Source organism: Alexandromys fortis, unplaced genomic scaffold, assembly GCF_014885135.2.
Source record: "Alexandromys fortis isolate MF-2015 unplaced genomic scaffold, M_Fortis_MF-2015_v1.1 scaffold_4, whole genome shotgun sequence".
In the NCBI taxonomy this organism is placed as follows: Eukaryota; Metazoa; Chordata; class Mammalia; order Rodentia; family Cricetidae; genus Alexandromys; species Alexandromys fortis.
Genome location: NW_026067944.1, coordinates 22,219,453 through 22,245,104, shown reverse-complemented (window position 1 = coordinate 22,245,104; position 25,652 = coordinate 22,219,453). Strand labels below are relative to the sequence as shown.

Sequence of the window (25,652 nt, the reverse complement as noted above, 5' to 3'; positions counted from 1 at the left end):
GAAGAGAGAGAGAGAGAGAGAGAGAGAGAGAGAGAGAGAGAGAGAGAGAGAGAGAGAGAAATAGCTGTGTCTGAGCAAAATCAATGCAGTTACTGTGTTTTAAGTCAACTTAAAATAAGCAATCTGAGAGGAGGGAATCTCAACTGAGAAAATGCCTCCAGAAGGTCAGCCTGTAAACAAGCCTATAGGTCATTGTTTTAGATAGTGATTGAAGGGCGGTGCCACCCCTGGCTGGTGGTCCTGTATTCTATAATAAAGCAGACTGAGTAATCCACACGGAGCAAGCTCATACGCAGCACCCATCCATGGCCTCTGCACCAGCTCTTGCTTCCAGATTCCTGCCCTTCCCAAGTCCCTGTTCTGACTTCCTTCAGTGATGAACAGTAATGAAGAAGCACACGCCAAATAACGCCCTTCCTCCCCCGCAATCCGCTTTTGGTCACGGTGTTTCATCACAGTGAAGCCTAACTAAGACAGTGTCAGCGGCAGTACTGTTTGTTCTTGTGGCCGCATTCCTTGGATAACCCGACTACAGAGAACTGAAACTGATTCCAAGTCTGATTCCATCTCAGTGTTCCCCCTTTTCTTCAGCTGGGCTGCCTGTGAGTAGGAATATTTCTGTAATTATTGCACGTGATATGACGTCATTGGGAAAATTCAGAAAGAATCACCTTTGCTCACCTACGTTTGGGGGCTCTTTATAGAGACCATTTGTTTCATCAGCTGTGTGTTTTTTTAAGTTAATAAAGGAACTAATTTAAAAAGATGCACAAAATTATGTGTACTTAATCATGCACAATATGATGATTTGAATTGTAAAATAGTTGAATCTAGCTAAATAATATATCCGCTACTTCACACAGTTTGTGTGTGTGTGTGTGTGTGTGTGAGAGAGAGAGAGAAGAGAGAGAGAGAGAGAGAAGAGAGAGAGAGAGAGAAGAGAGAGAGAGATGAGAGCACAGTTTTCATTTTTTAAATTTCTTTTTCAGAAATGCATCATCAGTATAAATCACCCTGCTCTCCCACAGCGGACACTTAAATCGGTTTTATATGTTGCTGTTATGAGAGACTGCCTAGTGTATTTCTTAGCAACTGCCTTGGTTCAGTCCAATCTCTGGCAAAAATCCATTTGCTAGGTATATAGTTTTTATATTTGTAGTGTCTTCTGTCTCTACAATGGAGAAAAAACTGTATCTCACTGAGTTGCTATGAATAATTGAGTATATATAAAGCATAGAGGGTCTCAACACAGTAAATATTAGGCATGTATTCATTTTTCAGTACTTCGGTACAAAGGCAGATATGATCAGAGCATATTAAAGTTTATTTTTATACTCATCTTGAACATTCTTTTGTCAAAAGTAAAAGAAGAAAGAAAGGAAGAAAAAAGACAGACAGACAGACAGGAAGATAGGAAGAAGCTATTTCGAAATCATTTCATCATCTTCCAATGTAGTTATTCAAAGGCGTCACTAGATGGCAACTGTGATTCATAAAACTAGCAGCAGATGGTTGACCTCAATGGGTCTGACCTTGGCAACAGCGTTTCCTGTGCTCTGGAGCTTTAGAACTCGAGCTGTTCCTTCTTACTCCATGAGCCTTAAACAAAACTAAACTTGTCTTCTGTAGGTGTTCTCGGCACTCCTTTATGGGTGCTAGTCCTTCTAAGCCCAGCTATACTGAGCCTGGGTTCCCTTGCCGAGATTATATTGTAAATATGCATATCAGGAGTGTTTTTAGGTCAGGTGACAATAGTAAAAATTCTGGGCTAAGAAGATCTTCAGTGATCTTAAAGTGTGTTCACTTGCTAGCACCCTTAGTACATTGACTGGTTTGTATTCAAAATGCAAATTCCTGGCCGCCTTAGGTCTGGCAATCAGGAAGTCAGTGTTTTAACAAGTGTCTCAGGTGATTCCTGTGTCTGCTCAAGTTTGTGAACCACTGAGATAACAACCTTTCAAATAATATAAATGTTGACCCTGGCAGGTTCATCAGAGCACATTCCTTCCCTACTTAAGTTTCATCTTAAATGAAACCATTGCCAAGTCATGACTCTTGTAAAATGTAAAAGGATGTACTGAAAATGATGGCAATCCCCAGCATTAGATGTGGTAGAGTCAGAATTTATGTTGAATATCCCAGCTTTTCCAACAATGCATTTTACCACCCTCCTCCTCCAAACTGAGGCTATACACTTACACATGTGTCCTAATTGAAAAGATGTCATGCATGCATCATTTATGCAAGAGTTTATTGATTTCAATATATATATTTCTATTTGTGTGTGTGAGTGTGTGTGTGTATGTGTGTGTGTGAGACAACTTGTATGAAGCATTTCCTGAAGTGTGGATGCTTGTATGTAGTGGAGGAAGAGAAAATCAAATAAAAAAGCTATATGTAAAAAACTTACATGCAGAGAGTTTTGGAAGACAGATGGATGACACTAGAGATTAGGGAAGAAAGGCAAAAAGTGGAGACTTTCGAGCTAAACTCTGGATGTGGCTGGTGCTCACCAGATAAGGAAGCAGATCACCAGATAATGGAGAAGAACTGCCTTTAGAACAAGCCATCAGCCTGTATATGGCCACAGAGTCATGAAACTGGGGAATAGCAAGGTTTGTTCAAAGGGAGAATGTAGTCAATAAGTTTTAAACAGCAGTACTATGTCTATTAACCATAGCTGACACTCATTGCCTGTTCATGTGAACACAGCACGGATCATTTTATAGCTGTTATCAACTTTGCACACATCCACTCTCAGCCTTGCATTACAGATGATAATAGACATGCACACATTGCAATATTTTCCTGGAAAGTCAGTGTTTCTGTTTCCATTTCTGAGAGAGACGTTGCACTTAAAAATAGATTTAATATTTGCTTCTTCTAGAACATTCTCTGTAATGTGAAGTAAGTATACATTTGTAGAGAAAGATGACTACATTCTTAATATAATCTCCCTCCCCTGTTTTGATTTTTTTATCAAAGTAAAATGCCTGCTTTAGTCCTATTTTATCTTATGCAAGTAGGACCTTTCTAAGCAAGTACAATTCCTTCTCACTCAGCTCAGTGGCAATTTATAACTACTATCTGTATGGGTCAGCAACTCTTACTAGTTTGATACTAGTCACCAATAAACAATGTTTCTATAGTACTTTCCACTAAATTAAAAATGAAAAAAAAAAGCCTTACTTAGTAACATCTCTGCAAAATAGCTTTTTTCGGGGCTATTCAATTAATAAGTAACCTCAGGGCAGTGATAGCAGTAAGACTAGTAGTTGGCGATGAGTCTGGGTTTTCGTAAGAATGTGGAAGTGAATATGAGAAAGTTGGAAGGGTTCTTCTTTTTGGAGCAAGTGTCTTAACACAATAGGACTACAATACTTTCTTTTTTACTTTTTAAAATGTTTTTTTGAGGTTATGTTTACATTTTCCCCTTCCCATTTGTCCATTGCATAATCCATAATAATACATACATAAATCTTTCTTTCTTGCTTTCTTGCTTTCTTTCTATCTCTATATAAACATATATCTATGTCTGTATGTATTATGCATTAGGTAAAAACAATGATGTCTCACATATACATGTGAAAATATTTTCACAATAATATATTTTCACACACATATGCCAGATATATACAGATGACCTTCTGTATGTTTAGTGTTACTTGTTTGTATATGTTTTCAGGGATGACCATTAGGCAATCTTATCGCAAGTGCATTTTTCATAAGTGTATACAATCAGAAGGTTTTTGTTTCTCTTTCTTTATTTCAACTCACGGACTAAGTGTCCAGTTATTCTTCATTTATCTGGAATGTTGTACGTGGCCGGGTTGTCATAATAGGAGAATTGTGAGGGGAACATGGCAAAGACTTGAGTCACTAGGAAGAGGAAGCTGAGTCATGAGTAACTAGCTGCTCTAAAACCATGGCTTTATTACATTTCTGTTTCTATTTTATAAGCACTTACTGAGAATGTGATTTTTCACAGTCAACCTTTGCATCTTATCTTCCCTGGTCAGAAGTGCCAACTACTAAACTGGAAATTCAAATTGTTCTGAAAATTTTGGCAGAATTCAAAATACTGTGCATGGTCCTTCCTAGTAAGTGCAGATGGTCAAGGATTCCTTAGATTCTGTTTTTATTTTTATTTTTTTTTAGCTGTTTAACTTTTTCATGAGAAAATTATTTTTCTACAATGTAGGTTTTGATCTATAAAATATTTGTATTGGATAGAATAATTGAGAAGACAGCTCCGAGGATCTGTGTACTTATGAGGTAACAAATAAATGACATAGAATACTCATTTCTGAGTTTTCACTGTAGCAAAATTTTAGTGTTGAATTAATAAAAGAATGTATCGGACCAGATAGGCCTCTATGAGTTGATGTAGGATCCTTAACACAGTTCTGTAGTTCATCTGTTATTTTCAGTAAGACCCGATTTTACCTCAAAGCTGCAGTTACGTGGCTTATTTACACGCGGCCTTTTGCATGTCTTCTTGGGTAACACAAAGGCAAATTCTAATGGACTGCATTAGTGGTTCATGGCCCACTTGTTGGAAGGTAAAAGAAGTACAACTCACAGCAGCTGCCCTTGCTTTTGAGAATGACCATTGCCATGGCTGTTTTACATATACATTACAACTTTAATCTTTAAACATATGTTTGTGTCTGAAAGTGTCCTGCTACCTCAAGAGTATTTAGAAAATTTTTTTTAAACTTTTTTTAGTCTGTGGTGCTTGAATAATCTACAGGGTGCTTTGTTCTAAACCAGAAAGAAAGTATGATCAAGAAAGAATAATCTATAAATCATTGTTATTATTTTTGGTACATTTGTGATTGATAACAAAATTATATTTAATATCTACTTCCCATACCAGGGACAGTTGTCTTTCTAATTCACATCAGTTTTGGAATCAATTGCAACAAATTTACACACACACACACACACACGAGCAATATGTGGTCACTTTGAAAATCTTGCATAAAAATTTAAATAAGGATGTAGAAGTATCTTGAATTCTGTCACACAGAGCTGGCTATTGGTAACAATTTTCTTTCTGATTTTATTCTGGGTAGGCATTAAGAACATTCTACTTGGAAATCTTTAAAAATTATACACATACTTTCAGCCTCTTATTGTGTGAATGACTAGAAATTGTGATTTGATTGGTGATTGTTCTGTGTGTGTGTGTGTGCATGTGCCATTCTTTGGATTCATTTGTTCTAGAAAGTATTTATTTTTTTTTCTCCAAATAAGAAGTCAAACTTCCAGAAGTTCACTTTTTTTTTTAATGAGAACTTTTCTTTATATACAAGGCTACTGCTGTGGGGAATGAGGGCTAAAATGATTTTTTTTTCATAATACACAGAAGATCTTTAGAATGTGATGGAAGACTGCAGTGGTTTGAAAGAAAATGTCCCCCAAAGGAAATGGCACTATTAGGAGGTTTGGCCTTATTGGAGTAGGTGTGGCCTTATGGGAGGAAGTGTGTTACTGTGAAGGCAGGCTTTGAGGTCTCATATATGCTCAAGCCATGTCCAGTAAACTAGACCACTTCATGTTGCAATGGGTTAAGATGTAAGAATCTCAGCTCTTTCTCTAGCACTATGTCTGCTGTGTGCCAGCATGTCACACCACGATCACCATGTTGACATGGACTAAACCTCTGAAAATGTAAGCCACTCTAATTGAATGTTTTCTCCTTATGGAGTTGACATGGTCATGTGTCTCTTCACAGTATAGAAAGCCTAACTAGGAGAATGACTCTCTCTTTCCTAACTCTTGTTTGTAAATGTATGCTCTTCACATGCCTACAAGCTGGTGTACTCTTTGGGGGACAATCTTTCCGGTCAATGTCCCCATAGTGTTTACGACTGTCTCTGACCCAAATGCTGATGGAGCTGAAATCAGTAATACTGAGTGAATCCCAAATAACCGGATGTTGTTTTGCTTAGCTGCATTGGTGACTTCAGTAAGAACTGAAGAAGAAATAGAAACGAAGAGTTTTGGTTTCTGTTTCCTCTTGGTGATTTTCAAACCTCTAAGGAAATTAAATGAGTCAATCTTAGTCTAGCTTTTAGGGTAAGACTTGAGCCCATATAGTAAATGACAGATAGATGCTAGCTGTTCGTGTTTGGAATTATATTCTTACTTGAAGATTTTTCAGTTAGATTTTCCAAAAGAGCTGTTACTTTGGGGGTTATAGTAAACAGGACAAAATTTACAGATAACAAATCTAAAAAATAATTATTTTTTAGCTTCACCTTTATTAATGTAACAGATATCTTTTTTACTCATAGTATTTAGGAATAATTTTTTTAAAAATAAGCAGTGATACAGAACTATAAATATAATTTGATTTTCCCATGGAATTTTAGTTCCTAAGCCTTGCATGCATTAAGCAAGTTTAAAATGAACCCGTGTCATGGATGAGCATTTTGAAGCATCCAGGAGTGAAGCCCCATCTTTCCCTTGCATACAGAAGGTATAGAAGTAAGGCTGACTCTTTGACGTTAATGTACCTATGCTCTGATAGCATCTTGGAAAATTTGTTTAAGTCACATCAAGGCAAGTGCATACACAAGCCCAGTAACATGAAATCATGCTGCAGGCACTGAGCACTGGAATTTTCTGGTGTAGCACTACCCCACAGAAGCATGTGAATCATATACACACCTACATATCTTGGTAGCTGTGCTAAAAGCTGTAAAGATGTAAAGAGACAGGCGAACTTACTCATACCGAGTTATGCACATTAACACATTAATTAAATCTATGCTATTTCGTTCAAACTCAGGATAGGACAAATATAATTTCAGCATGCGTTCTTTTTTTTTTATCTTACTCTAGGAAGCATGATATATCTTCTATTGAGAGTATGTCTTAATGTCTGAGTTTATTATATTGGAAGACACCAGAGAGTGACGATGTGGGTTAGAGGGATGACAGAGACTAGCCCTGCATCTAAAACTGTCTGTGCTCTGATACTTGCTATCGCTATGACTATGAACAAGTGATTTAGTTTCCCTGAGTCTCAAATCCCTGTTCTTTATAATGGAAAATTTTATAATACTACTATATTCCTCTCAGGAGGCTGGGGGTAAGATTAAATATGATATTGTATGCGAAAGTGTGCTGTTAAACCATAAAATGCCATACACATGCAAGGCATTATTGCTTCTTTTATTGTAGATTTTGCTCTCATGATTTGCCCAAGGCCACATTCCAAACTGGTGGAGAATGAAGGATAGTATCTGAGGCCTCTGATTTCCAGCCATCTGCTTTAGCTAAAGGCTGTTCATGCCAAACTAGTTTAAAAATGGTGTTTTTTTTTTCAAAAAAAATCTTTTATTTAAAGGATTGAGGAAAGCGAAGGGTGACATTAAGAAGTAAATTCCATATTGAACAGCTACTTGCATAATGTTTTGCAGTAAAAGTATATGTAAAGATATTTATATCCTCATATATATCTAGAATTATAGTCATCAAGGACTGAACTTTACTGATGTCATATAACATAAAACCCCATGTTCTTCTAAGTTTCAAACGACTTTTGAATTAAACTATAGATTCTCGACTCCATTTATCTCTAAAACAGCACAACCACAAGAAAGTCCTTCTGTACTGGACTTGATTAATAAATCAGATATGGATCAATTCAGCAAGTTTTCCGTGGATATTTTTGGTTACAGATGTACTTCATTAACACTTATGTGTGAGACAACACCACTTACAGTGTCGCTCCAAGAGGCACGGTAATGATAAACAGAAAATGGGAGTTTGTGGGCCCAACCCAGATTATCCGGTGCTCACTGTGTGTAAGACATGCTAGATATTTAATTGTCAAAAGAAGTTTGTTTCTTTTTCTTTGTTTTTAATCACTCACATATACGCCATTTCGTTGTAGAAAGTATGGAATACGTGTACCCGGATGTCTGTGGTACGTGCTTTAGAAGGTAAAAAATTGATCAGAAAAACAGTTCTACTTAATTGGGAAACCCACAGAGACAGCTGACCCGAACTTGTGAGAGCTCACAAACTCTAGCCCTCTAGCTGGGGAGCAAACCAGGCCCTCTGCATGTAGGCTACTCCAGCTTCGCAGCCTGGTCTGTTTGTTGGACCCCTGGGAGTGGGGCCAGGATCGATCCCTGGTTCATGAGCTGGCTCTTTGAAGCCCATGCGTATAGTGGGATGCCTTGGCTCAGCCTTGATGCAGGATGGGGGATCGATCCTGCCTCAACTGAATATGCCAGGCTTTGTTGACTCCTTACCCTTTCTGAGAAGTAGATGGGAGTAGGTTGAGGAGAGGCGGGGGAAGGTGGAGGAGGGAAGGGAGGGGAAACTATAGTTGTTAAGTAAAATAAATTTAAAAAAAAATTAAGGAAAAAAATTAGAAAGCTCCCTTGTATAATTTTGGAAGCCCCAGAGGCATATAATGGTCTGTATGCCTGTCATAATGTTTATATCATTTATGCGTTTTGGTCATTTTTTTTCTATTGTGTGAAATGGACATCTTTGCAGAATTTAAAAAGACATTGAGAAAACACTTAGACTTTTAGTTCTACGTGAAAGTAAGAATAAACTCAATTCATTTTGACAAGGAAAAAGATGTATACTCAAAAGTTCTTTATTTTTCTCTCAATCAGAACTCTTTCAAATGACTTTCAGATGGTTATTTTCATTAGAAAACCGGTGATTAAAGCTTCAGACACGCCTGAACTTGCCATATTGAGTAATGGTGATTTTTATTCCGACACGCCGAACCGCTGCTCTTGACTATTGAATGAAATAGTTCATTGAGTCACTTTTACATTTTACTGCATTTGCACCTTAGTTTACAAACAAAGAACTTAATTTTTTAAAAGTCTAATAAAATGTATTTTTGATCTTTCTACCACAACTTTCCAAGCAGTTCCCCTTCTTTGCCCTGTAATAATCACCTTCTGCATTTTTTATGATATAGCTGAACATTATTATTGTAATTTTTTACTGGGTGAGCCTATCCATGTCCCTGGCAGCAAGAATTTGTTACAAGAAATCCAGAAGCTGAGTTTGTAGCTGGTTGTAACATCTACAGAGTTTCTCTGGAATTTAGCTTATAGCGTTCCCCAAGAGTGGATACGACCCATACCATGCCTCTGCCCACTGGTTTCTCCAACAACCTCCATCACCTTGAATCCTGTAATCAATCTATTGCTAAAACAAACATGTATATTTTATTCAATGACTTTGCATTGTGAGTATTTTATTTGGAGTATGTCTGATTTTGATGAAACCCGGTCCAAATAGTTGGCAGTATCTATATTAAAAATGTAGTATCTTAGTGAGATCATTAACTTGTGTGCATTCCTCCAGGTGTTCTGAATGGACTCATATTGAGACAGGTCATGATTGTGTGGTGGGATGCTGTGCTGGATGTGTCTTTTTGTTCATGTGAGTCTCCAGCACAAGAGCACAAAGAACCCGAAGAATCTTAACAAATCAGCCTTTTAGTGATAAACTAAAACTACACTGTAAGAAAGTCATTGTGCTGCTATATATTACAAACTCTCAAGCCGTGAGTCCAAAAGTTACACTTAAAACCAGGCTGCGGTAATAAGCATAGGGCGGCATGGCTACTCTGGGATAACGTCTACTTGTCAGAAATGGATGCTATGTTGTGGACTTTTTTCTCCATCAAAGTTAAAAAGCTAATGATGTACTTTATACTTTTTGCTTCTACGGAGACATCACTTAAAGAATAAAAGATTCTGCCATGCTTGTATTACTTTTCACTGTGGATATATTATATATCGCATGTGAACAAAAACCACATTTGTTCTGTCATGCGGTGCTTCAAACACCCTAGATTGTCTTTGGGAAAATTTAGTCCATATCACTTCAGTCATCTGAAATGAATAATTTCTTCATTATAGCTCATAACTCCAAACTATAAAATATCAGCTGGAAAAAAATGGGCCCAATTAAGAGAAATATGATAATGGTAGAAAAACACATATAGACATGTCTGAGAGATGATAAGATTATTTTAATTTTCCCATTTGCACTGGAATTATTTATTTTACAAATCTCCAGATCTTTTATTACCTAAAATCCTTTGCTGAATCATGAAAAGAAGCTTAAGTTAGCAATTTTTCCCTGTACAATCTAGCTGCTAACATCTGGCGAACACTTGGATACCTACTCCGGTCCTATGGAAATGATTATTCTGAGACTCTATTTCAACATGCCCGGACTTACAAATCAGCTAGACTTGTACTCTGCATGTTACTGTGAGTTTATTTTTTAAGCTTGATGTTAGTGATAGTCTCAAGTCTTTTTCAGCGGCGTAGATAGTATGGGAGACAGGACAATAGCACTTGCAGAAAGGCTGGGTACCTACTGCCTAATTGTTTAGGAACTCCATGGCAACAAGCCTCTGCTTCACCTGGGGACCAACCCATAGCTGGTGCCTTCCTCCCTCTTCAAACTTACATTTAGACTTGGCTGGCCAGGGGAATGGAGGACGAGTATTCCTGTTTGCCTCTTGTTGTAGCACCGTGGGCCTGGGGCCTGTCTCGTCACAGGATTTCCTTTATTTCCAGAACAGCTTCTGAAGTAGAAAAATGAGCAGGCTTTTACTCCTTTGTATGCAAAGTAAGAAGGTAATTATTACCAACTATATCTTTCTATCACATGAGGATTTGATAGTATCTACAACTTATTATATGAGAAATTATATAGTAGAAATGTATAAACAGAAAATTTCAGTGCACATTCAAGACACAATAGAGATTCTTATGTATTGATATGAAGAGAGTGAGCGAGCATGTGTTTTACTTTTATTTAAACAACTCTATGTATACTTTTATAAATAGGTTACTATAGTTTAGATCTGCAATGTCTTCAGAGGCCCATATATTAAATGACTGTTTAGTATGTGGTCACTGGGAGACAGTGGAACATTTGAGAGGTGTGGCCTAGTAGGAGGATGTAGTTCCCTGGGGGAATGCCCTTGAGGAAACAAACATTGGTACCCTGACATTTCTCCTTTGTTTTTTTTTTTGGCTATCACAGGTGAGCAAGCCTCCTCTTCCACTCACCGCCACAATAAGCTCATGACCTGAAATTTCTGAAATCAGAACCCAGAAACACTTCTCCTTTTTTTTTAACACATTGTTTAAAGACACACATGTATGAGTTTGTACAAATAGACCATGCACCTTTTGTCTTTATTAGTTTCCATCACCATGTGCTAAGTTCTCATTAGTTCCATTCTTGCTGACAAAGATTAGAGACCCTTTGACGTGGCATTTACTATATAGGAAGTCAATTTGTGAGAAAGTAGTCTCCTTTAAGAAAAGTCATGCATTTCCCATCTCATTTGCATACAGTTGAATTAGAAGTTGTTCTTAGTTGTCAAAAAGGTCATGGTGGGCTGTGATTTGTGTAAATTTTCTTTCAGTGCTGACACAACTCCAGCAGATAGACACACTTCTTCCATCTCCCCCATTCAGACGGTTCACAGAGCATGTGAGATCCTTCCCACTGAAGCCAGGTTTCATAATTTCCCTAATTTTCATAGCAGCTACTCTCATTTGAGAGTGTGCCTCTATACTCTGAAACTTCTGAAGCTGGTTTATGAAAGAACAAGAGGCTGTCCCCTGTGCTAGGCTGTGGTCCTTTGGAACGTGCTCATCTGACGAGTATGTCTGGTCACCTTCAGACCACACGCAGAAGCCTTACGTCGGTCCTTCACTGTCAGCTCAGTTCAGCCTTCCTTCCGCCCCTCACCCAGGAATCCTTTCCCCAAGACCACTATATGGATGGGCTCTTACTTATTTAAATCTCAGTGTGAACATCACTCTCTCCCAAAGGACCTTCTTGCTCTGCTCTAAAATAAACTACTCATGCTCATGCATCTCTAGCCTTGCTTTAATTCTACACTAGCATTAGAACTTCCTTCTTTGTGCACCATATTCACTTAAAGTCTATTTTCACATGAACTTCTCTTCCAGTAACTTTTCTTTCCTTCCCCCTCCCAATCGCATTCTCTTTCTCCTTTTCTTGACAGGGTTTCAGATAGCCCAGGCTAGCCTCAACCTCATTAAGTAGCTGAGGATGACCTTGAACCTCTACACCTCCTGCCTCTACCTCTCAAGGAACTACCGACAGGTACCAGCATACCAACCTCTAGTTCCCTACCTGGGGGGGGGCAGTAGACTTGTTTCTTTTAGACAAAAACATCTTCTTGTAACTAGAACTGGGTCTGGCATATGGTTCAGTATTTTAAATACTTGTTAGACCCCTTATAAATAAACACATCTTGCAATTCTGAAACACAGAACTCAACAGGGAGAGAAAACCAGCACTTGAGATTTTAAACACTTTATTTTCTTTTTAAGCCAGAAATTTTAAACTCTATGGGTATTTTAAAAGACTTTGATGGTTCTGATTAGAGTTAAGTACATTCCTTCTATTTGGAAGAAAAGAAAAACCCACAAACAAAATCACAGCAGCGTAAAATTTTTTCAGGAGTATGATGAGAGCTCCCTCGTCAGATCACATATTTTTGAAACTGTATCACCATTCAGCAAGGCTCTTTGCTTTGAAATGAAGAATGTTTATCTCTCACCAATATTTGATTGCCGTTGAACATGTGGTTATTTACTGGATAAGGAGAAGTCTTAGTAAAAAAAAAAAGACTTTCTTTTATCATTATAAGCTTTGAAAACAATCTTGTTTTGTTTTAATTTTATTATTTTGTTTTTTTTTTGAGACTGACTTAATTCAAACATCTAGAATAAGGTGGCATATTTACTGCATTTGGTAAGTGTAACGAGAACTGTTCCCTGTGGTACCACTCATTGTGTGATACAAGAGCCTTGTGGGTTGGGCTTCACTAACCAGGGATGATCTATGATCATAAGATTCTATAGTACTGAGATTTAGTTCTATAAAACCATTGAGTATAATGTGTGTTGCTATTCTAAATTGCTATTTATAGTTGTGCCATAACATTTCAGGAAGCATATAATATTTTTTCAGACATCTAGACATAGGTTTCAATACATACATCAACACAGCCTTTCCTAACCAGACTTGAATTTCCAACATAAAGCAGGCCGATGATATTCTTATGGCTTCTGAAGAAAGAGGGGATGCATAATTGTGCCCTTTGGGCCGGTTCCTTGCTAATTGTGTTATCTGCCTACTATCAATTAATCCTACAACTGTGCCACAAATGAATAGAGACAGGGAGATGAAAGATTATATATATATATATATATATATATATATATATATATATATTTGCACAGCCCTGAAGGAAAAATTTGGCAAACCAGGAATCAGTAAAACAAGACTGCCCAGTCTTATCCCATCAACATCATTCAGGCACTAAATCTCAGCTTTTGCAAGGGATACCAAACATTACTCTACTGATGCATAGTGGCATCAAGAGCAAAAACAATGTCCACTGCTTAATACTGCTACGAAACAGCATCACGACTGCATATTTGAGTTGTTGAGAAATGGATGAACTTTGGGAAAAAAATCGAGTTAGGCACCTTGAAGCTACTGGAAGCCAGTCTTTCTTTCCTATAGAAAAGTCTATTGATTTAGTCCATGACTGATATAATGTTTAGAAGCGGAGAGAGCCCATTATCATTTTAATTAACAGAAACTTGAGGCTATATATTATGAAATTCCTTTCTACTGGAACAGGATCAAATCTTAATTAACAACTGAATCTTGATAAATAGAAGAAAGGAAGACATCCTAGGGTTATATTAAGCCACCACCAAGAATCTAGATTGCTAAATCGCTGACTTTCTTTTAAGCATGATTAGTGAGACATTCATTTCCTCTTTCTTATAAAGCACATCAATGGTCTCATGACTCCAGTAATAAGTTTCAAAGGGGCCAACACTGATTGATCTGGGAAAAACGGAAAATACTTGCATCTCTAAGGTATATATGACATGATTGGATTATAGTACTTTGAAATGGGGACAATAGGAATGTGGAATCAGTTATTAAAAATGCAAATGTACTTGAGAAATGTTGACTTTAGTTTGGAAGGCTAGAGGAGAGGAACTTCCATGGTTGGGATCTGAAATGATCTTCACTATAATTCAAGTGTTGATATTTGACAGAAAGTCTCCCTGAGATATTTTTATTGTTGGTGCATCTGTCAATCACTTTTTTGCAACATGTGTTATTTCCCGGGGGCATGCCATCTTTACTTAGGAAATAAGAAAGGCACACACTTTCTTAGAAAAGCAAACAATGAAATAACTCTTCAGTTAGACTACAATGTTAAGAATATAATGGTGGTTCAGGCTGGCGAGAAGCCATCCAAATAACACAGTATAATAAACAAAGGTTATGTCTTTTTAATTGTAAATAGTTAAAGGGAATAAGATATAAAGTCTTCTTTTATGGATGTAGATATTTGACAATATAAAACAAATCTTAAGCTGAACCAAAATATAAAAAGTATGTAAATTTTTAGGCTTAAGCTAGCTGTATTTTAACATTTTTGCTTTAAGTCATCTCATTATTTCCATTATGACCAGTTAACAATGTCTAGACAATGACTGATTTGGTAATCAGTTAATTAAATGTAAATATCTTACCTACAATAATCTATTAAGCAATTTGTTTTCAAAAGTTAAAGGTTGGCGTATTCTGGTTTAATTGACTTTTGTACCTTCAAAACATGTGAAAAACTTCAAATTTATCTTGTTACTATTCTGTGAAATAACCATGAATTGGGAGAAGGAGAGAGAGAGAAAAAGATTTTTTAAGATCTTGGGAAGGGACCAAGACTTTGAAATATCCCAGCAAGAACAGGATGAGAACCAGACTCCAGACATCAAAGCGTAGTTGAGGTCCAATTTTGGTGTGGTCATACTGACTTCAGTGTTCTAGATGATAATTTTATTATTATTATTATTTGAATGTGATAATTCTTTCCTCCCCTAACAATGAAATTAAATTGCCTATTACCTAAGGTAAAATTTGCTTTTAAAAATCTTTTCTACAAAGTAGTTATAAATGAAGTTGTAACAAGCAATACTAGTGAGAGCTATTATTTATTAGGGCGTCTTATATCTAGGCTCTGTCTACTAGGTATACTTTATATTTGATTTAGTCTTCATCACACTCCCACAATATGGCAATATTTTTATTTTTAGGGTTTTTACTAAGTTATACATTTTTATCACTTAATATAATCTTTAAATAATGTATACACACTCATTTTAAAGATTAACCTTTTTAGTATTTTAATTATGAATATGTATGTATATACATCTGTGTATGTACAATCGTGAATATGTGTATCTGTGTGTGCATATATGAGTATGTAGTGTATGCGTGAGTGTGTCTATATATGGGTTATGCATATCAACACAGGTATTCATGGAGGTTCAAGGCATCAGTTTTCCTACACCTGAATTTATAGGTGGTTGTGAGTTCCCTAGAGTGGGCGCTGGAGGCAGAACTCTGGTCGTCTGGAAGAACAGGGTGCACTTTTCATCAAAGAACCCTCTCTCTAGCCCTTGCTCGTCTACATTTTAAAGACAGAAGCTAAGATTCCTTTCATTCTCCCCGGAACGCAGTGAATGGCTCTTAGCTGGTGCCTAGAAAATATTTCTTAGATTAAGTGAAATGTCATTTCTTATGCTTACCCCGAGGGATAGATTTCTGTTAGTCATTCTGTCCTTTTAAAAACACAACTTTGAAGATCCCTAAGGAAAAATGGAATTTTTAACCCAACAAGCAAAGTGGAGTGACTCACCCCTGTCTTTCTGGGTGAGTGAGGACCACTGATAGATAAAGGGAAGATTGAAGGGTATTTTTACAAGGATGGGTGAGAAGGTGGAAATACTAATTCTAGTAAAAATGACTTGAGCTTTCCATGGGTTAAAACCAAAGACATAAGGCAACCAGGATGCTGTGAACTTAGTCTTTTGTGGGGGCACTAGTTGCAACAGCCCCAAATGACCACCAGTGGTCTAAACTGAGAACCCCAACAAGATGGGACTTGCACACAAAAGATGGGAAGGTCATGCTTGGGGGCAAATGCCTAAATAAATGCTATCTTGTTTGTTTTGTTATTTTCAATTTCCAACCCCGATTTATTAGCCTTTCCAGTTGCTTGCTCACACTATTCAATCCCCAACAGCAATTATACTTTGTTTATTCTCTTACACATAGGTGAATCAGGAGATTACAAAGACTCCTCTCTCTGAGTCCATTCTTTACTGCTTTGACCAATCAATGCACAGTATTTCTTTTTTTTTTTTTTTAACTTTCAATCATACCAGGCACCATTGTTGCCAAACGGTCCCACCTGCACATGTGTGCACGGTGTTGTATAAAGTAAATGAAACAGACTCCACACCTTGCCTCTAGGAGTTCGCAATAAAAACCAAACAATTGATAGAGTGAAAACAATGGGCAAACAGATGGACAGCTGTGTAAACAGAGAAACAGAATCAATTAGAGGATTTGCTACAAAGTGCTAGAACCGGTGCTGTTCTCAGCTGCAACTGAAGCAAGTGAAATTCTCACTCTGCGGAAAACTTAATGTAGTTTGTTTTGAAGAGAGACTGATGAGGAAGGAAAGAAGCTTCCCTCTGGAGCAAGAGGAAAAGGGTATTTCCCACTCCCCACCGGAAGGGTTCATGTACTGTTACTTTGGTCTCCACTATTTTCTAAAAGGTTTGGTTGTAACCAGCCTGCAGAAGGAAAATGAAAATGTATTAAGCAGTGTACAGCCTGCCAGAGAGATTTCATAAGCCTCCTTTCTTTCCACTGGAAACCAGGCTAAAAAGAAAATAAAAACCAGAATGTATTATAATTGTACATTCCACTTATAACTAACGAGCAGATGCCAATTGATTTTCCAAGGAAATGATTACTTTGGGTTGTTCTCAGGAGCCATGCCACTCGCCATTCTGGGGCCTGCACTGGGCTTGACAGAAATGCAACTGCACCTACCGAGCTCAGCTGAGAGCGAATTCCTGCGTCTCTGCTCCAGCCACCCAAGGCTGATGGGTATCTTTCTTCTTGTAAATACATCCAGATAGGAACTTGAAAACCTCCCCCGGAATCTTTTCCAAGGTTTATAAAGCCTTTGGTGCCAGGGAAAAGTCTTTCCATCTCACTTAAATTCCTTTATTTGTAATTTAAATTAATTTCCTCTCTTTTCCTCATCAGAGAGGACACCAGGCATTGCTCCCACCCCCTCCCTAGTCATTTCCCTACAGACAACTGAAACACACACCCGGGCCTGTCCTCAGACATACAGGACTTCTATTTCACGTCTATTTATAATCTTTCTTTTCTCTTTCCAACTTTGTTCTCTGTATCTTTTTCTTTCTATTAGAAACTTGCTGAAGAGCTCTTAGAATTGTCATTTCATTGTTGATTTAGTGAGGATTATTCTACAAACATTGGCATGTCAGTATATTCCATTTCTCTAATCCCTGCCAGGTTTGAATTGATTGGGTCATACGAAAACTAAAGAGCTCCAGAATTTATGCTTCCTCGAAACTGGGGAGATGACCTCAAGACCTGGATGGCCACTGACTTGCTCTTAACAGTTTGTTTAATTTATCTCTACACACCATGTTGGGAGAATGAGATTTTTTTTCTACCTTTGAAATGAAATGATGGATTTAATAATTTTATAGTAATAACCATTTTTAGTACTCAGCTGTTCTATGGATATAGTCTGAGTGTTCTTTTGGTCCAAAGAGAAATTATTGTCCCTTAATAGTCACTATTTTTGTTCTTGGTGTCATTTTATTACTGATTTCTCTAGCAACAACCTCAGAATTACAACTTGAATTTTTTTTTTAAAATTATTTTATTGGTGTTTTAGCCTGTATATATATCTGTGTGAGGTTGCTGGATCCTGGAGTTACAGACAGTTGTAAGCTGACATATGGGTGCTGGGAACTGAACTCGGGTCCTCTAGAATTGCAGTCAGTGCTCTTAACCACTGAGCCATCTCTTCAGCCCCCATCTTGAATTTTTTTATTAAGGAATATTTAAATACTTTTACTCTCAGTACTTTTGGTCATACAATACATCTATTTACTGCTAGTTTTTCCACATATTCCATATTTTTTTCAGTAAATTATTGCCTGAATATTTTTGCAAAGTCACTGATACCAAATGAGGTGTTTTTGCTTTTGTCTTTTAAGATCAAGTAGCTTTTAGGCAAGGAGGAAAGCAGTCTACAAAACTGCAATTACAAACCTCTTCTGTCCACATGGTTGTATTTCTTCCCTTGCATGCCCAGTGAGCTTAAAAAAATGAATCTTTTGAGACTAGGCTAACACCCAGATTTCCCTTTATTCCCCAAACTTAAATACTATAGAATTAAAACAAATATAACACCGAAACAATTGTCAAAATTAGGGCTTTGAACGCAGTCAGTGGATGTGAGTTTTTTGGAGGGTTGATCTTACTCTTCTGTGATGATCCAGGAAGTGTCATTTTTCTCCTCCTTCTCTTTTAAAGCTTGTCACTCCCTCCTAGAAAACTCCCTGCTGCAATATTCTTAGAGGTTTTGTGTGAAGATAGCTGGGTATGATAGGGACACCTTTTCCTTAGCAGTGTGGCCTATTCTGCCCTTTCTCTAGAAGACACACCATTCCTATCTTCTGTTTGACTTGAAGAAAATGTTACAAACCTAATAGCTATTTAAGTAATGGAAGTCTGAATTCAGTCGTATGCCAGATAAAAAAGCAGAATGAATGCTGGTTGTAGAGTTACGTGTCTTTTTACCTGTGCTAAGGTTATCAGAAGTTTATTTATTTTGCCTTAACAAAACGACCTCAGTTTTAAGCCATTTCTGTTTGTTTTCTATAAGGATCTCCATGCCTTTCTCCTCCTCTCTCTCAGCCTTGACCTTCAGACTTCTGTGGTGGCTCTGAGGGACCTGAGCACGAAGCAGGTGTTCTGGACTCTCTGGCTGACCCCTGTCCTGTTGAGTAGCCAGCTTCTTTGACAGTTTGTTCCATCTTATGCTACATAGCTCATACTCCCATGTATCTGAGCAGCTCAGAATTTTTGACCAATAGCCATGCCACGTGGCAGTAAGCCAGCTGTACTGGGGCTGGTGGTGAGCAAGGGAGATGGCATGCTTGTGTGATCGTTGTGTAACTCCCTATGTTCTGAATGGCTTGGGAATGCTCTCTGCCATTCCTTCATCCCTAAAGCCCTTTCTTTTCTTCAAGAGTCCTCTTCTGTTCAGTCTTTTTTCTGCTCTCTTCTCATTCTCCTTTTTAAAAACTATGTATTTTAAACTTTATTTTAATTAAAATATAGCTACATCATTTCTCCCTCCTCACTCCAACCCCTTTCTTATTTCCCCCTCCTCTTTAAACTTCCTGGCTTCTTTTTCCTTATTATTACACACACACACACACACACACACACACACACACACACACACACACACCACAAGCTTAATACGACCTGTTGAGTTCATTAAGTGTTGCTTCTATGTGTTTAGCCGGTACCATTTGGTATTAGATAGTCAATGGTGGCTCTTTCCTAGGAAGACTAACCTGCTCTTCTTATTCTTATACATAGTCTATAATCACCAAGAAACCAAGAAGTTCCAAAAAAGGGAGGTTGGGGACTAAGTAATTCCTTATGGAGAACTTCTGTTAGTTTTTGTTTGTCAGAAGCTTTACTTTCCTTTAAAGTTCTTGACCTAAAGGATCCTCTTTCCCATCTATTTTGATTCCAAACACCGAGATTGCCTCTTGTTAGTGACAGTTTGGTGCTAGACCCTAGGTTTTGGACACATGACTAGTTCTTTCGTTTTTCCTGCTCTCTCACTAACCATAGAAGCAGCTCATTCATCCATGGCTCAGAGAGGTTGAAAAGACTGCTTTAATTTAGGTTGCCTCATTAACTTGGGTTTTAATTGATGTCAGCTTGTATGATACATGTATATGAATATAATTCCCTTGAAGCTCCCTATTGAAGACATATGTGTCATTACACTCCTTACATAACTTTATCACTTTAAAGAAAATTTCAAGTTAGCAGAGAGTCATATAAGGAAACTATTCATGAGAATACAGTGTATGGAACTAATAAAACCAACGTGAAACACAAAACCTAAGAGTCTATACCTTTCTTGTATCTTCTTCTTCCTGAAAATTTCCTATGTGTCATTGAGTATTAGAACTCAGAACTCAGTAAAACTTACACTCAATTCAATTAACTTGCTTCCTTTGCTATGATTTTGGCAGAGAAGTATCTGCTAGTTCAGTAATAATATGGTGTCTGGAAAATGGGAAAGGGTCATTGAGATGGCTCAGTGAGTGAAGGGGCTTTCAGCTAAATCCCATCCCTAATATCCACAAAGTAGAAAGTTAGAACTGGTTCCCACTTGTTGCCCCTTGACTTCCACACATGGACCAAGGCATCTACACTGTGACATGTGCCCCACCCAGACACAAAATAAATATGTAAATAAATGTAAGAGAAAAATGAAAGAGATTCTACAACTCAGCAGACTTAACTGGAGGTCTGGTGTAGGAGGCCCTTCTGTATTTGTGTTGCTTTCATTGGTTATTAAAGAAACTGCCTTGGCCTAGTTGATAGCGCAGAACTCAGGTAGTTGGGGAAGACAGAACAGAATTCTGGAAGGAAGAAAGCAGAGACAGAGAGACGCCATGATTCTCCTGCCTGAGACAGACGCTAGTTAGACTCATGACAGTAAGCCACAGCCAAATGGTGATACACTTTAATGGAAATGGATTAAATCAAGATGTGAGAGTTAGCCAATAAGAGGTGAGAGATAATGGGCCAGGCAAAGTTTAAATTAATACAATTTCTGTATGGTTATTTTGGGGGTTAAGCTAGCTGGGTGGGAGGCGGCCAGCTCCTTCTATTACAGAGGTCCTCTCAGTGATCTTTGTATACCTGTAAGATATCTGTGTTACCAAAACTGTTAAAGACAGGCCTAGTTCTGAGAACAATAGGTGATTATGATTACCATTCTAACAATGAAGATTAACAATGTAGACATTCACAAATGAATGCCAACACTGTTCTAGCTTAAAGCAAGTGTCAACTTGGAGGACCCAGTGAGCATAGTTAGAAATGGCAAGTGATGTTTATTAGTTCCTCCTTTTATAGAGATGAATATAGATGAATGGTGTCTATAAAGATATTTGACACTTGCTAAGTGCTGAATTTTATTTGTGAAGTGTATCATTTGTACACTGTTTCGGACAAATATTTCCTTTTTAATTAAGACTTATTTTTTGAATTAGCCTACAAAGCAATAGATTTCCACATAGGGTTTTCATGAATATTCCACATTGGTTGATTCTCTCCCTCTCCCCGTAACTCCCTGCCTTCCACCTTTTCCCCCATTTCCCATTATCTCTCTTTTCCATTTTTATTTGTTGTCTTTCTCCCTACAGCCCCTTTTCTGTCACTGGGGTCCCTTTCTAGTTACTTCATAAGCAACATTTTCTATTTATTACTCTAAACAGATGTGAAAGCTTCCCTAAGATCACTTAGTCTATCAATGACAAATTGCGATTCAGCTCCCAGGTAGACAGTTCACAAACTTAGGGACTTTCCTTTGGGGAAAACGCTCCTGTTTGTGAAGAGTTTTATAGCACAACCTCACTAACATTTACCATAGCTTCTGGTTGCACACAGAGGTGGGAAAATTCAAAGTCAATGCTAAGGAATTAGACCTGTTGGAAATAATTAGGATTTTGAATTTCCTGTTAGGCTTAGGTCAGAGAGCCAAATAGCATGACTGGAATTTAAAAGGCCCTGAGTAGTCTTATGACTAATAATAGCATTTGTAGTCATGAGGCCTGAGACAAAAAAGGAGCACACAGCGAGCTCTGAGGTCAAGCATTCAGCTCCAGGAGGTTAGGAAAATACTTCTTTTCCTAGGTTCAAATGTCATGCAAAGAAATGCGAATGATTGACTACAGTTGCACCTTCTGCCACGTACTAATAGACCTTCTGGGACTATTGCAAGCCATCTGGTCTACAGACAGGCCACCTGCTACATTTTCAGTCTGGAGTCTACTTGACTCAGCAGTGATAGCACAGAGCATTATTGTTGAAATGCTAATCGTTTATTAAGGTCTTTTCTCTAAAGGAGTTTAGGGCATGAATGTAAAATTTCTAGTGAGGGTGGGCAGATGAGACCATGTATTATCTTTAGATGGTCAGTTAGTTTGCCAATTGCTTCTAATCATTCAGACAGACTTTGTTTTAGAAGTGATGTTTTCTAGTGTAACTCTCTGGTATCTTGTTCAAGATGTTCCTCATAGAAGAATTTTCACAAGCTATAGAACAGGATTCTTCACCAGTGTAAACTATAATGCCCAAGAAGTCTCTATTTTCATGTACCAATCAATTGCAGTTAATAAAGTCTATTAAAAGAAGCATACATTTCATTTTATGTTGTTTTGGACCTATATTTCCCATCCTGTGTGTGACAGAGTATGATAAACTGAGATGTGGCATGATATGTTTTAACTAGGACGCTAATAGCTGTTGCATAGTAAGCGGTCTGCTGACTGCAAATTCTTACACTGTAAGCTGCAAAGAATCATATCAGTATAATATGTAAGATACTAATGGCGGTAGTCCGAGAGTTAAAGCATAAGACCCAAGCCTATTACAGACTCCATAAAATATGAAACTTTAACAGACTTTCCAAAGATAAAATACTCAAGAGTCCACTAGCCCTGAGGTTGATTTTAAGACGAGACGTTTCAGGTCACCTCTCTAATCCTGCTTTTTGTGTTCTCGTGTACTAATGGCTCAATTAAATTGCTCATTTCATTGAGAGGAAAGAAAAATAAAAAGGCAAGATTTTGCTTATTGTCTCATTTTTGTACATTCCAGGGAAAATTATTTCTCATTGCTATGAGTTTATGTAGTTCTGGCTCCAACTGATGTTTTGCTTGTCCTGAGGTACATGCACAAAAAAGGTACATTGAAAAGCTGAGCTCTAATGACAGATACAAATTCCGGAAGCATAAGTTCTCTCTTATATTTCAAGAAAATATGGAATAAAAAGAGCACTCACTCTGCTCATCTGGTTTAGGCTCATCCACAAAGAGCCACTCTGAAGAACTGGCAGTATTGCTTACTGAAGTCAGACTAGGTTGCACCCTCCCCCATTCCTCATAACTTAATCAACCACGAGGTCTGTCAACTCTATCAATTATCTCACTAATAAATGCACCTCTGATGGACTCCATGGTTAGGGCCGGTCACCACAACTCTCATTTGTTTACCACATCAGTCTCTTAAACATTTTTCCTGTTTGCATTCTTGTTCTCTCCCCAGAAGCCACATGATTCATTGCAATTATGAGTCAGATCATGTCCCCCCTCTCCTCCCAAATCTTTCCATGGTTTTCTAATGCACTTAGATAAAACTAATTCCCTTGGTTTAGAAAGTTCTCTGGGAACCTCCAAATCCAAGTGACACCGTTCTGGAGAAACAGTGTCTTCTTGCTGCTCTGGAGACATACCATGCCTGTTGAGGCCTCTAGGGTCTTCCCATCTACAATTTCTTAGGCTTGGAATCATATTCATTTAAATGTAGCCTTTTCTGGTGTTAGCTAAGCTGTTGTTCCCTTAGAAAGCATCCCTGCCTTCCCCCACGTAAAGTGGCTGCTACTTCCTCTCCAAGCTATAGTCTGTTTTCCTATTTATCATGTGATTTTCTGGTAGACTCAAGAGTTCCTTAAGAGAAAAGGCTTTGCCTACTTTTTTCTTTGCTGAACTTTACAGTCCGTCTTGGGTAGGATGAAGAATAGGTGGAAAGTTGAATGATGGACATGTGGATAGAAATATATCTCTAGGATTATTGCCAAAGAATGCAAAAGGAATGCAAAAGGAGCCACTCACAGGTGGCTTGGAGGTGCAGAATGTGTTTAAATTTACTGTAAGGCTCCAAAGCAAAGGTCCGTTCCTCCTATCCTATTTCTTCATTACTTCTGTTGAAATTTTAGGAAACGCTAGACACTTAAATGAGTCATTCGTTTCCTCAAGGGATGGACTTTAGAAATGTCTTCCTCCTGGCCACCTGGTTCAAATGATTTTGCTTTCCTTCCATAGCAAAGGGCACCCTTGGGGGAAATAGAATACTGTGTATTGAAATCGAGGTGGGTCAAGGTTTAGAAGGGCAAAGGAGTATTGAGTCAAAAACAGATGGTGTAGATAAAAAAAGCAGAAAGAAAAGAAAGAAGGAAGGGAAAGACAGAGAGCTGTTTTCTAATCACAATTTGTGGTGATAGTCTCTGATACATGGATCACAAACACATATGTTTTAGACATGCCTAGGGAAAGATACCAGAGGCCCCTATTTATAATGGGAAAGACTGGATTTGTTGTCTCAGTACATCTATGGTTAGACTATTTTAGCTTTTTACCTGAACATAGGACCAGGCTGCCTTCTTCTGTACCTCTCCTCTCATCAAAGTCACAAGTTTCCAGGATTCTGTTTTTTATATAGCAAACCAGGTTACATAAGAATAATTTTCCTTAATAAGATTAATCCTTGTGGCCAGTCTGGGACATGGTGTATGATTATATTTATTTAATAGAACACTGCTAAATTTTTTTAAAATGTATTTTTTCCCAGGGTTTGTAATACTCTTAAATGGTAAGTAAAGTAATAGTAACAGAGGCAACTTTATTCAAACAATACCAGTGGTCCTTGAGAGGGGGTTTAACGGAGCTCATAGCAGCCATCTGGCAGGGTGCTTAGCTCACAAAAGGCTGCCCAGTGGCCTAGGATCAATGGCTGAAAGCACTGCGGAGCCTATTGCTGGAGGTTTCAAGTAACCTTGCTAGAAGACTTTATAACTTTATTCCGTAGAAGCTCATGGATCCTGTTTTAGGAGGTGCTAAACCAATTGGCATTTAACAAGCATTTGCTTTACTGGTTTCTCTCTTCCTTGGTCTATTTCTTGAAGAAGCACCTGGCATCTCGTAAGGTCCTGGAGCAGCAGGAAGAGAAGAAATATACCCTAGTCTAATTGCATCTTAAAAGTTAAAAAAGCTATGGGGAGTGAGAAGTATTTAATAGGAAGGCGGGGTTGTTCTATTTATTTATTTATTTATTTATTTATTTATTTATTTAAGATTTCTGTCTCTTTCCCGTCGCTGCCTCCCATTCCCCCCCCAACCAAGTCCCCCTCCTTTGTCAGCCCAAAGAGCAATCAGGGTTCCCTGCCCTGTGGGAAGTCCAAGGACCACCCACCTACTCCTGGACCCAGCAATACCACTCTTGGGAATACACCCAAGAGATGCCCTATCATACAACAAAAGTATATGCTCAACTATGTTCATAGCAGCATTGTTTATAATAGCCAGAACCTGGAAGCAACCTAGATGCCCTTCAATGGAAGAATGGATGAAGAAAGTATGGAATATATACATATTAGAGTACTACTCAGCAGTAAAAAACAAGGACTTCTTGAATTTTGCATGCAAAAATAGAAAACACTATCCTGAGTGAGGTAAGCCAGACCCAAAAAGAGGAACATGGGATGTACTCACTCATATTTGGTTTCTAGCCATAAATAAAGGACATTGAGCCTATAATTTGTGATCCTAGAGAAGCTAAATAAGAAG

At 37.9% G+C, this 25,652-nt stretch overlaps 1 protein-coding gene across 1 annotated transcript in view; it reads right to left on the bottom strand.

The window, feature by feature from the left end:
* The window catches only part of Col8a1 (collagen type VIII alpha 1 chain), a 123,294-nt gene that overhangs the window by 39,185 nt on the left and 58,457 nt on the right, over positions 1-25,652 (bottom strand). The window contains exon 2 of the mRNA XM_050148984.1: positions 10,477-10,594. The gene's annotated coding sequence lies outside the window, so the exon portion shown is untranslated. The remainder of the gene's footprint in view (positions 1-10,476; positions 10,595-25,652) is intronic.